Here is an 11,501-nt window from a genome sequence, read left to right as displayed (position 1 = left end):
CAACTATAGATTCATCTTAATATTCAAACTTAGCTTATTTTCTGCTAACACTGCTAACAAAGCTAGCAACAAAGTGTGAGCCATGCCAGATGCAAAACAAGAAACCTCCAACCTCTTGCCATAACCAAATTAATTAAAAAACACAAGGCTAAGAAAGCCTACAAACATAAACTACTAAAATACACATCAGAACCTGTTAAAGTGGATTTCATTTAAACAGGAGCCAAAATCACTGAGGCATGGCACAGGGCTCTCTGTACCCACTACACTCTCCATAAGAAGAGAGGCGTATGTTACAGTAGGCAGATTATAGTTCACCTACTGTGAACATCTACCGCAATGGGACAGTCATGTTTCAGAGCAGGGAATCCAGCCTCAGCTCTGTACAAGATGACTTTAACACCATTACAATCATGAGAGACAGTCATGAGGAGGAGAGGAAGGGAGAGAGGGGAATGAGAGGGGTTACTCACAGACCTTTAGCCTCCACAGACCACCCTACTCACCACCATTGAACATAAAATCACAGCTACTAGACCATCACCATCATAAGTGGCACCAACAACACAGACATACACCCAGAGCAGCCCAAGTACAGGAGTCGCCAGCCCATATAGACACTCCAGTAACAGCCAAATGCCCCCACCACCCAGACCCACCCAACAGTCACAGCAACAGAGATATGCTGCTGTAGTGAACATACAAAACAACCCCAGACCAACAGAAGTGGTAGAACTCAAACACCTGCTCAACCTCATATGCACCACACTAATGAGCTGATCATATTCACTAAAAACAACAGTACACACACACAATTTGTATGTATATGTATGTGTGAGTGTGTATGTATATACATATATGTATCTCTATAATTTGTTTACATGATTTGTGAAAGCATGCTTTAATCCATACAGGTTTGACTCCGCCTTAAAAACTATTTGTATTTGTAACCTGATTCCATCTTTTCTCTTCATATGAAACCACTTTCAATTTCTATGTGGAACTTTCAGGGCATTACATCTTTACTTTTAGGGTACAAAATTAAAACCTGTGAATTTAAATATAGCACAAAAGACACAGACATTATCATTATCCAGGAAACCTGCAGTAAATAAATCACTCACTGTCCCTCTAACTATAAAGAAGTAATCATCCCATCCATTAACATTCTACCACCAAAAAACATCCTACCACTGCTTCTGTTTATGTTCCATGTTACGTGTCTGTCCCACTCTTGTTTACTCCTCCCCGTCTCTACACACCTGTTCCCTATGTGTTCATTATCATGTCTATTAAACCGTTGCCGATGACAGTGCGGAATCATCATCAGTATATGTTGTTCTTCCTCGTCCTTTGTCCTGTTTAGTTTTCATCTGTATTCCTGTTCAATGTATTATTGTTTATTAAACCCTGTTTATTTGAAGCTATCCTGTATCTGGGACTGTCTTCCTCCTCCTGGTTGTGACAGAATGATTCTTCCCAAACTCAGACCCAGCAGGATAGCTTATTGGGAGCATTTTTTTCTTTCTCCTCCTGGACTGTTCCTCCAGTCTGACTGTTTTTCCCTAGCTTTTCCTTTTTTTCGGTGACATCGCTCTGCATTTTATCCGGTGAGGGACTCCTCTCCACTACCGGTTCCCCGAGGAGGATGTTGCCTCACTTCTGTTCCAAGGAGGATGTCACCAGCCTGGTTTTGTCCTTTTTTTTGTGGTGTCCTGTGGCATCACCCCCGCACCTTTTCTGGTGGGGGACATTACTTCACTTCCTGGTTTTCCGTGGAGGATGTCACCTCACTTCTGTTCCACAGGGGGTGTTGCAGGCCTGTGGCAGAGGATCTTTCCCGCCCACCCTCCTTCCCATTCTGGTCCCATTCTGGTCCATTGTGCTCGGCCCTTCTGCTCGGCCCTTCTGCTCGGCTGTGGATGTCTCTCGGCCCTTCCACTCGGCTTTGGACATCGCTCAGCCCTATTGCTCGACAGTGGACATCACTCGACCCTATTGCTCGGCAGTGGACATCGCTCGACCCTATTGCTCGGCTGTGGACGTTGCTTAGCCCTATTGCTCAGCTGTGAACGTCACTCGGCCCTCTCTAGCTGTGCCGCCATGTCCCTCCATCGGCCTCGGTGTGTGCATCTAAACTTCATTGAAAAGTGGAGATAAATTCGAACCTGATAATTACAGAGACATCTGTGTGTACAGTAACCTGGGGAAGGCTTTATGCAGCATCATTAATCTGAGAATTATAGACTTCCTTATGAAACATAGTGTCTTGAGTAAAAGTCAAGTTGGATTCATACCAAATCACCGCACCAGTGATCATATTTACACCCTACACACACTAATTGACCACCATGGTAACCAAAACAAGAACAAAATAGTTGTATGCTTCATAGATTTCCAAAAATTTTGATTACAAAGGTTTATTCTAAAATTTCTTAGGTAAAAGGTAAGAAAAGGTAAAAGGTAAAAGGTAAAACCTATGACATCATCAAATCAATGTACATGAACAACAAGTACAGAATTAAAATCGGAAACAAAAGCACACAATTCTTCCCTCAGGAGTGTGGAGTGAGACAGGGTTACTACCTAAGCCCAACACTGTTTTATATATATATATATATATATATATATATATATATATATATATATATATATATATATATACAAATGACTTGGCCTCCATATTGTACTCTCAGCAGCACCCAGTCTCAATCTACAGGACACAGAGGTCAGATTCCTGCTGTATGCAGATGACCTGGTCCTGCTGTCCCCCAGTGTTCAGGGTCTACAGCAGAAGTTGGACCTGCTGCAGCAGCACTGACAGACGTGGGTCCTGACAGCCAACCTCAAAAAGACCTAAAGTCTTTCAAAAAAGATCCAGAAATCAGAGAAACACACCATACTTCAACATAAGAACACACAAAATAGAACCCTGCAATGAGGACAATTACTGGGGACTGAAAATGAGTTCCACAGGAAATTTCAGTCTAGCAGTGAATGAGCTGACAGAGAAACACACAGGAGATTCTATACAATCAAAAAACAAATCCATATTCTGATCTGGCTCAAACTTTACAAATCAATAATGAACCTATTCTGTTGTATGGTAGTGAGGTATGGGGGCCGCTCACATCTAATATTAATATTATTACTATGACTATATATATATATATATATATATATATATATATATATATATATATATATATATATATATGTATGTATTAATCTCTTTGTTCTCCTATGTTCTAAATGATATATTTGTCCTTAATAGTCCTATAATAGTTGTCCTTCTCTTTAAATAATAAATAAAAATAAAGTGACGTGACATACGGCTAAGTATAGTAAACCATACTCAGAATTCGTTCTCTGCATTTGACCCATCCAAAGTGCACACACAGCAGTGAACACACACACACCGTGAACACACTCAAGCTTTTTCTTGATCCAGTGAAATCAGACCAAGATAATTTGCCAATGAGCTGGAGACATCCAAAATGTCCCGAATCAGAGAAACGTTATCAATGATGGATCTATTGGGTACACAGTAAGTCTGGTCGACGTGAATTATGGAGTCCATAACATTCCTGAGACGGTACGCCAGCACTTTCGACATGATCTTGTAGTCCGTGCATAATAGTGACACTGGACGCCAGTTCTTGAGGTCCTGTAGATCACCTTTTTTGGGCAGAAGTGCGAGTATGGCCCTCCAGCTGCTCAGGGGTAGACAGCCTTCCTCACAGCTTTCGGTGAGAACTTCTAGCAGGTCTTCCCCCAGTTCCTGCCAGAAAAACTTGAAGAATTCCGCTGGCAGGCCGTCTATACCTGGTGCTTTCCCTCCTGCCATTGTGTTCAGGGCGGCCTGCAGCTCCTCTAGAACCAGCAGGCCATCCAGTGCAGCATTCTCCTCAGGGGGGACCTTTGGGAGCCCTCTGTGAAAAACCTCTAGTAGTTCTTGATTGTCACTGTACTTGTTGTCATACAGATCCCTGTAGAACTGTGTGGCGTACCGTCTGATGTCACTACTGTGGGTTATGTTTTGACCGTCTGCTGTCCGTAGTGTGTGCATGAGTCTGCTCTGTCCGTTTTTCTTCTCCAGACCGAAGAAGTACCGTGAGGGGGCATCAATTTCGTTTACTCCCTTGAAGCGAGAACGGACGAGAGCTCCTTGTGCTTTTGTGCCCAATAGATCCACCATTAAAGCTTTTTTTGCCTTGAGGTTCTCAAAATGTCCTCTATTTCCTGTGGACTCAGTCAAGGCCTGGAGTTCCACAATATCTATCTCCAGCTCTCTTAATGACTTGGTGATGTCCCTTGTGACGTTGGCAGTGTACTCCTGACAGAGCTGCTGGATTAAAATCTTCCCATGGTCCCACCACTGTCTATAGGAGGAGAAATCATTGAAATTATGTTTAAAACAATAAAATCTGTCTAATCTAGCTAACGAAATAAAATTGTCTCTACAATGTACCCATGTGTATTGTTTCTCATTCCCATGTTGCCTTCTCCACACATCTACCAGATCATGGGTTTTTATCAGACGTGTAAGTGCATACTTTGATGCTGTGTGGGGTTCCGTGTGGTTTCTGTCCACGGAATCATTTTGAGTGCAGTTAAAATCTCCTCCTAGAAACAGATAGTCTTTAAAATCACAGTTGGATAAAAGTTCACATAATTTATTTAAAAGCAAAACTCGTTCAGGGCCGTTAGTTGGAGCGTAGATGTTAATAAATACAAGATTAAAAAGTTCATATTTTGCTTTAACCAACATCAGTCTACCAGCAACGATCTCTTGTGTGGTGTAGGATTCAGGTATGAAATGTTTTGCAAACAGAATGCCCACTCCGGCGCTTACTGAACTTAGTGAACTTAAAGCAACTTCACCTTCCCATTCCATCATCCATTTGGATTCATTTTCACTGTCACTGTGTGTTTCCTGTACAAACATTGCATCTATGTGCTTCAGTCTCATCAATTCATATAGTTCTGTTCTTTTTTTAACATCCCTTCCTCCACGTATATTTAAAGAAGCAATGTTAAAATCCGACATGAGAAAAAGTATAACATAGAAAAAACTAGCATTACGTCACATAGTAGTAAGTTATGCACTTTCATCACCATCGCACAGCAAATCCTGTCTTGTTTTTGTTACAAGCTTTTTTAAACGATAAACTTCTTGGTGTGTGAAGCTTCTTATCTCTTTAGCTGTATGTGTACCTGCTTGTCCCTCATTATGTTTGTCTTCATTACTGTCTGAGTCTGTGGTGTCTTGCTCACTGCCCGACTCCATCACTGCTTCTTGACTGTTTACAATTAGAATTTCCTGTTCTGTCTCGACAAGCCCTTTCTTCCTAGTCTGTGGGCCACTGCTGTTTACTTTAGACTTTCTTTTGGATCTGACCACAGTGAAACCTGCATCAGCTGTGATCAGATCCGTGTTGTCTGTGGCTACAGACTCCTCACTACTCTGGTTTATGACCGCCTCTATGTTCTGTTCTGGTTTATCATTAGCTTTCAGATTTTCCTGTCCTGTCTCCATCTGTTTTTCTTCTGGTCCAGTTGTGTTCTCCACTCCTACTTGACCTTCCGTATTACTGTTTTGCTGTTTTATTTCTTCCTGCAGTTCTGTCTGTACACTGCTCTCCTCATTGACATGCTTGACTTTTTCTTTCTGTATTTCTGTCTCCTTACCACCATCAACCTCTTTCTCAGGACAGTTCCTGAACATATGTCCCTCCTGACCACACCCAAAACACTTCAACACTCCAGAGGTAGCAAAGATAACAAATTCCTCCCCATTTACCTTGATTTTAAACACTATGTTCAGATCTTCATCCCTGTTGTTTAAAATCATGTATACGTATCTCCTATAAGACAAAATGTGCCTCATCTCAGGGTCTTTATAGCCTGTTGTACTCAGCTTTATATCAGACACCGGTTTCCCAAATCTAGCCAGTTGTTCTAGCAGCACCTTATTGTCTATGTAGGGGGGAACATTGGACAAAATAACCCTTCTCGAGGGGCTACTGAGGGGAAAAGCTTTAACTAGCGAGTCCTTAATCACAACCCCTTTAGCGACCACAAACTCAACCTTGTGAACTTCATCCACAAACATTACCACTGCCTTGTTCATTCGGCCGGCAGAAACAATGCTCCTCCTGCCGATTAACTTGGCTACCGCTGAGGCGCACTCTTCTACGGTGCACGCGACAGTCGGTAACAATTTAAACCCATGTTTCTGCGTCAGGTTTGTGAGAGCCATGACGCCGAAAGCAAGGAAAAGTAAAAGGTAAAGGCTCGTGCCGACCTCGGCACGAGCCGCTACAACGCTTCACGCACGCACGCACGCGCGCGCACGCACGCACGCACACACACACACACACACACACACACACACACACACAGCTCTATGCTCAATCAAAACACACACCATACAACATAAAGAAAAAGCAATAAAGATAGAGTATTCACTCACACCTTCACTACACGCTCACACGCTCCGTCCACGCTCACTCGCTCACGCATGCGCACAGAGAGAGAGAGAGAGAGAGAGAGAGAGAGAGAGAGAGAGAGAGAGAGAGAGAGAGAGAGAGAGAGAGAGAGAGATGTGTACAGAAGTGTATGGAGACATGGTAACAGTATCATCACACTCTGGTTCTTGGTTCTCTTTGTAAACAATGACATTAAATCTACTTTGAAGTTATTTATGATTGTGTTCATCACTAAAATTACAGTTCTGTTACATTATTATCATACCTGTCTGTATAACTGTCTTCTGATCAGCTCTAATGGTGTCATCACTATTCTCAGCTTCATGTTCTACATTAAAACACAGATATGAACATTAAACATTATGTATACATTATTTCTTCATATTCTCCATATATTTCATATTTTTATATAGTTTTTTTTATAGTTAGTTTTTTATAGTTTTCTTATATAGTTTAAACTTTCTTATTATTTTATTCTCTTTTTTTTTGTTGCATTTTTTATACTTTTTTAAAAGTTTTTATTCTTATACCGGAAAAGTGCATAAAGTATTTCACTGCATATCGTACCCTGTATGTATGTGTATGTTACAAATAAAATTTGATTTGATTTGATAAATTTACAGAAATAGTGTTCAAGAGTCAGAACTATTACAGTGTGACGTAATCAGAATCAGTGACTTCAGTCCAAAAAGAACATCAACATGTAAACAGAGAAAATTCCTCGTATTCAGAGTCGTGTTCTGTAGATTAAATCAGTTTTATTCATTTATATTATTATAATAAACCTGCATGTAGTTCACAGACCTAAATGTCAGGAATCGAGTTCTTTAAGAACTTCAAGTTCTTCCACACTCATTAATCATCAGCACTTGATCCAGTGCATGTTGTTATTTTACATGTTAATATTTTATATCACGCTCTAACAGTGTTCACATTGTAATGTAGCCTCAGGACACCAAGGCAATGTCAGGTAACTGGATATAATGTAATTTAACATGCTTTTGAGTTATTTTGATTTGAATTTAAAAATAAAAAAATCATCATTGGTTTAATATTCACATTGTGTTAATTGTTTTGTGCTGTAAAGAAAACATGGCCAGAGTTTGAGGGATAAACTGACCAGTAATAATCCGAGCTCTCTGTTGGTTCAGTTAAATCAGCGGTGTCCAATCTTATCCGGAAAGGGCCGGTGTGGGTGCAGGTTTTCATTCCAATGAAGCAGAAGCCACACCAGTGTCTAATCAGAGCCAAGAACAACTGATTAATAAGGTGGAATCAGGTATGGCTTCTGCTTAGTTGGAATGAAAACCTGCACCCTCGCTGGCCTTTGTGGATAAGATTGGACACCGCTGAGTTAAATCAAATTAAAGCAAAGTGTAAATGTTATAGGCAGAAGTTGGTATACAAGAGAAGTTTAACAACCTTTATTAATAATCTATTACTATAAGCAGGAATAACTCATGAATTTATAGTGTAACTGAAAACAAATAAAGAAATAAAAACAATTAAAATCAGTTAAGAGGAACATTTTATTATTATTATTATTATTATTATTATTATTATTATTATTATTATTATAAAATGAGACATTGTTCATCAAATTGAACTTTACACCAGATGCTCATGATGCAGTCTGTTAAATGTTTATTTTAGAAGTTAAACATAGACATTTTTTTTAAAGATATTTTTAGGACATATTTTAAATCTTACAGATAAAACCAGTTTACCTGAGCAGGTGACTCCAGCATCTTCATCGTGTCTACAGTCATGTTTCCCCCACTCTGCTGACCGACAGTCCTTCAGTGTCGACTCTGATCCTCTACAGTCCACATCATCCATCCAGATTGGTCCTGATCCTTCTCCAAAGTGAGCAACATACCGCACATTTACAGCCTCCCCGCAGCGAAGCTCTCTACACACCACTGCTGCTTCTCTCATATCCCAGTAATCATCACACACTGTTCCCCACTGTTCATCATGAAGAACCTCCACTCTCCCAGCACAGCGACTTCCATTATTCACCAACCTCACAGTGTCTGAGAGAGAGAGAGAGAGAGAGAGAGAGAGAGAGAGATATTTACAATCTATATCTCTCTCTCATACACACTCAATCAATCACTCACGCACGCACAAACACTAACACACACTCACTCAATAACACTCACTCACACACAAACACACACACTATAACACACACACTAACACACTCGTTCATACTCACGAACTCACTCACACACACACTCACACACACGCTCACTCACACACACACACACACATACACACACACTCACACACACACATACACGCACACACTTGCACACACACATACACACACACACACACATATACACTCACAAACTCGCACACACACACACACACACGCTCAAACACATTTGCTCACTCACACACACACAAAAACACACACACTGGCACACTCGCACACAAACACACACACCCTCACTCGCACACAAACACACACACTCACACACACACACTCACTCACACACAGACACACACACTCACACAAACACTTACACTTACACACACACAAACACACTCTCTCACACTCACACACTCACTCACACACATTCACAAACACATTTTCTCTCACACACACAAACTCACAGAAACACACTCACGCAAAAACACACCCAAACACACACAAATACACACACACACACACACACACTCACACACACACACACACACACACACTCACACACACAAACACATATACTCACAATAAATCATGTCTAAACTCTAAACATTAATCTCTCTCTGATTTTATAAGTGAGGCCTCAGAACAAACCCTGAGGATGATGTGTGTACTCTCATGTACAGCTTTTTATATTCTATAAAGATAAAACACTTTCACTGTTTATAAAGTTACAATCACTCCAGGAAACTTTCTTCATGTCATGATTAAAACTGGTCCCTACTGTTAAAGTGAGAAGTGTGTGATGTTTTCGTGTGAATAATCAGTGTGAACTTACCAGCTGCTGTGAGTGTGAGTGTGGATGAGAGAAGAATTAAAGTCAGACAGATTTCCATCTCCCTCCTCGCTGTACACGATGTGTTCACCTCCACTCGCCCAGAGAGACTGAGAGAAGTGTATCCCCTCATTCAGCCCCCTACAGAGAGACAGACAGAGAGACAGACAGAGGGAGAGAGACGGCCGCCAATCACACTCACTGTTACCTTATTAGAAAGACGAGAGGAAATCATCACACAGCCTCAATAACAAATCAGATGAGGCATCTTTCACTTTCTCCATATATATAAAAATAACGTCAGAGCTGATGAACAGAGCTCCGCCTCCTGTCTCTGTGGTGTGTGACTGATGAACAGAGCTCCACCTCCTGTCTCTGAGGTGTGTGACTGATGAGCAGAGCTCCACCTCCTGTCTCTGTGGTGTGTGACTGATGAACAGAGCTCCGCCTTCTGTCTCTGATGAGAGTCGACCACATCACACACTGATGTCAGAGAGAGGAAACACTCGGCTGTCGTACAGCATTAATTCCTGACAGCTGCACAGAGCAGATACACACACTGATAAACACACTGTAACTACATCAGTTACACATCCCTTCTACACACACACACACACACACACACACACACACACACACACACACAGACACACACACACACACACACACACACACACACACACACACAATTTCCTAACTGAGATTTCTGTTTAGTGAAATGTGTTTGTTCTCTTAACTGACCTGCTGAGGGTGCTGTTAGGAAACTGCTGTATCATTATTATTATTATTATTATTATTATTATTATTATTATTATTAGTAGTAGTAGTAGTAGTAGTAGTAGTAGTAGTAGTAGTATTGTTGTTGTTGTTATTATTATTATTATTATTATTATTATTATTATTATTATTATTATTACTACTACTACTACTACTAAAAGAATAAAATATACAAAACCACACAAATCTAACCCAAAATATATAAACCCATAAATAAAAACACAAACACAACTCCTGAATAGTGTTTATTATTATGTTTGCTTTCCTTCCATACTAATCGAAATACTGATAATTTAGTTTGAGACCATTTACATTCTAATTTCCTAGCAGATTATTTTACAATTTTGTGTTTTGTCATTATACCAAAGTGCAAATTTTCTCTCTCTCTAATTACGTTCCTTTTAAGTGGAGCTACAATACTTGTAATACAAACTGGTTTGGTTTGACGCATGTTTCTGTTAAACACAGAAAACTAAACTTCTGATCTGTAATCATCTCATTATCCATAAGAGCTTTAGATACAAGAGATCTTATATTTAACAGTCCTAGCTTCAGATCGAAGGTGCCTAACAGTTTTCACTTCTCTCTTCATCTCTCTCTCTCTCTCTCTCTCTCTCTCTCTCTCTCTCTCTCTCTCTCTCAGAACTTAAATTGGTCACTCAACACTAACTCCATCAGCAAGTTAGTACAGCAGTGTCTCTACTTCTTACTAAGACTGAGGAAAGCCCATCTCCCTCTCCCCCTTTCTCCCTCACCCCATCCTGACCACATTCTACAGAGGGACCTTTGAGATCATCCTGAGCAGCTGCATCATTGGTGTGAGAACTGCACCATCTAGGGTCACAAGACCCTACAGAGGACAGTGAGGACAGCTGAGAAGATCATTCGCTATGATCTACTTTTATGTTAATAAAGTTAATAATACAAATTTTCTGAGTGTTTATAGTTTTTTGTTTAGCTTGAGAAACAATTCAAACACAGGAAGTGACTGTGTATATATATGTATAAGCTGTGGTATAAGAGATAAACCAAGGTGAATATATTGTGGGCCAAGTATACGGAGCTCTACTCATGTATAAATTTATTTATTAATAATTTTAAGTAATATTACATAATGTTTGCTATATTCTAGAATTTTTAGTATTTAATTTCCAATTAAATGTTTAAATTAATAAACACACATTTACTCCAGGCTTCAGGATTAGAAAGAATAATCATTTTAAATGATTATTTTACTAATTTG

At 40.1% G+C, this 11,501-nt stretch overlaps 3 protein-coding genes and 1 pseudogene across 7 annotated transcripts in view; 2 read left to right on the top strand and 2 right to left on the bottom strand.

Moving 5' to 3' along the window:
* The window catches only part of LOC113650187 (B-cell receptor CD22-like), a 1,781,460-nt gene that overhangs the window by 639,850 nt on the left and 1,130,109 nt on the right, over window positions 1–11,501 (top strand). The window lies entirely within an intron of this gene.
* Window positions 1–11,501, bottom strand: part of LOC113663360 (antigen WC1.1-like) — an 870,979-nt gene that overhangs the window by 23,871 nt on the left and 835,607 nt on the right. The gene's annotated exons all lie outside the window — the stretch shown is intronic.
* The window catches only part of LOC113663456, a 644,552-nt pseudogene that overhangs the window by 475,851 nt on the left and 157,200 nt on the right, over window positions 1–11,501 (top strand).
* LOC113663459 (B-cell receptor CD22-like) overlaps window positions 1–11,501 on the bottom strand; it is a 157,486-nt gene that overhangs the window by 97,816 nt on the left and 48,169 nt on the right. The gene's annotated exons all lie outside the window — the stretch shown is intronic.

This window comes from Tachysurus fulvidraco, chromosome 19 (genome assembly GCF_022655615.1).
Source record: "Tachysurus fulvidraco isolate hzauxx_2018 chromosome 19, HZAU_PFXX_2.0, whole genome shotgun sequence".
Taxonomy (NCBI): domain Eukaryota; kingdom Metazoa; phylum Chordata; class Actinopteri; order Siluriformes; family Bagridae; genus Tachysurus; species Tachysurus fulvidraco.
The sequence above is the reverse complement of the archived record's forward strand: the minus strand, read 5'-3'. Positions and strand labels throughout refer to the sequence as shown.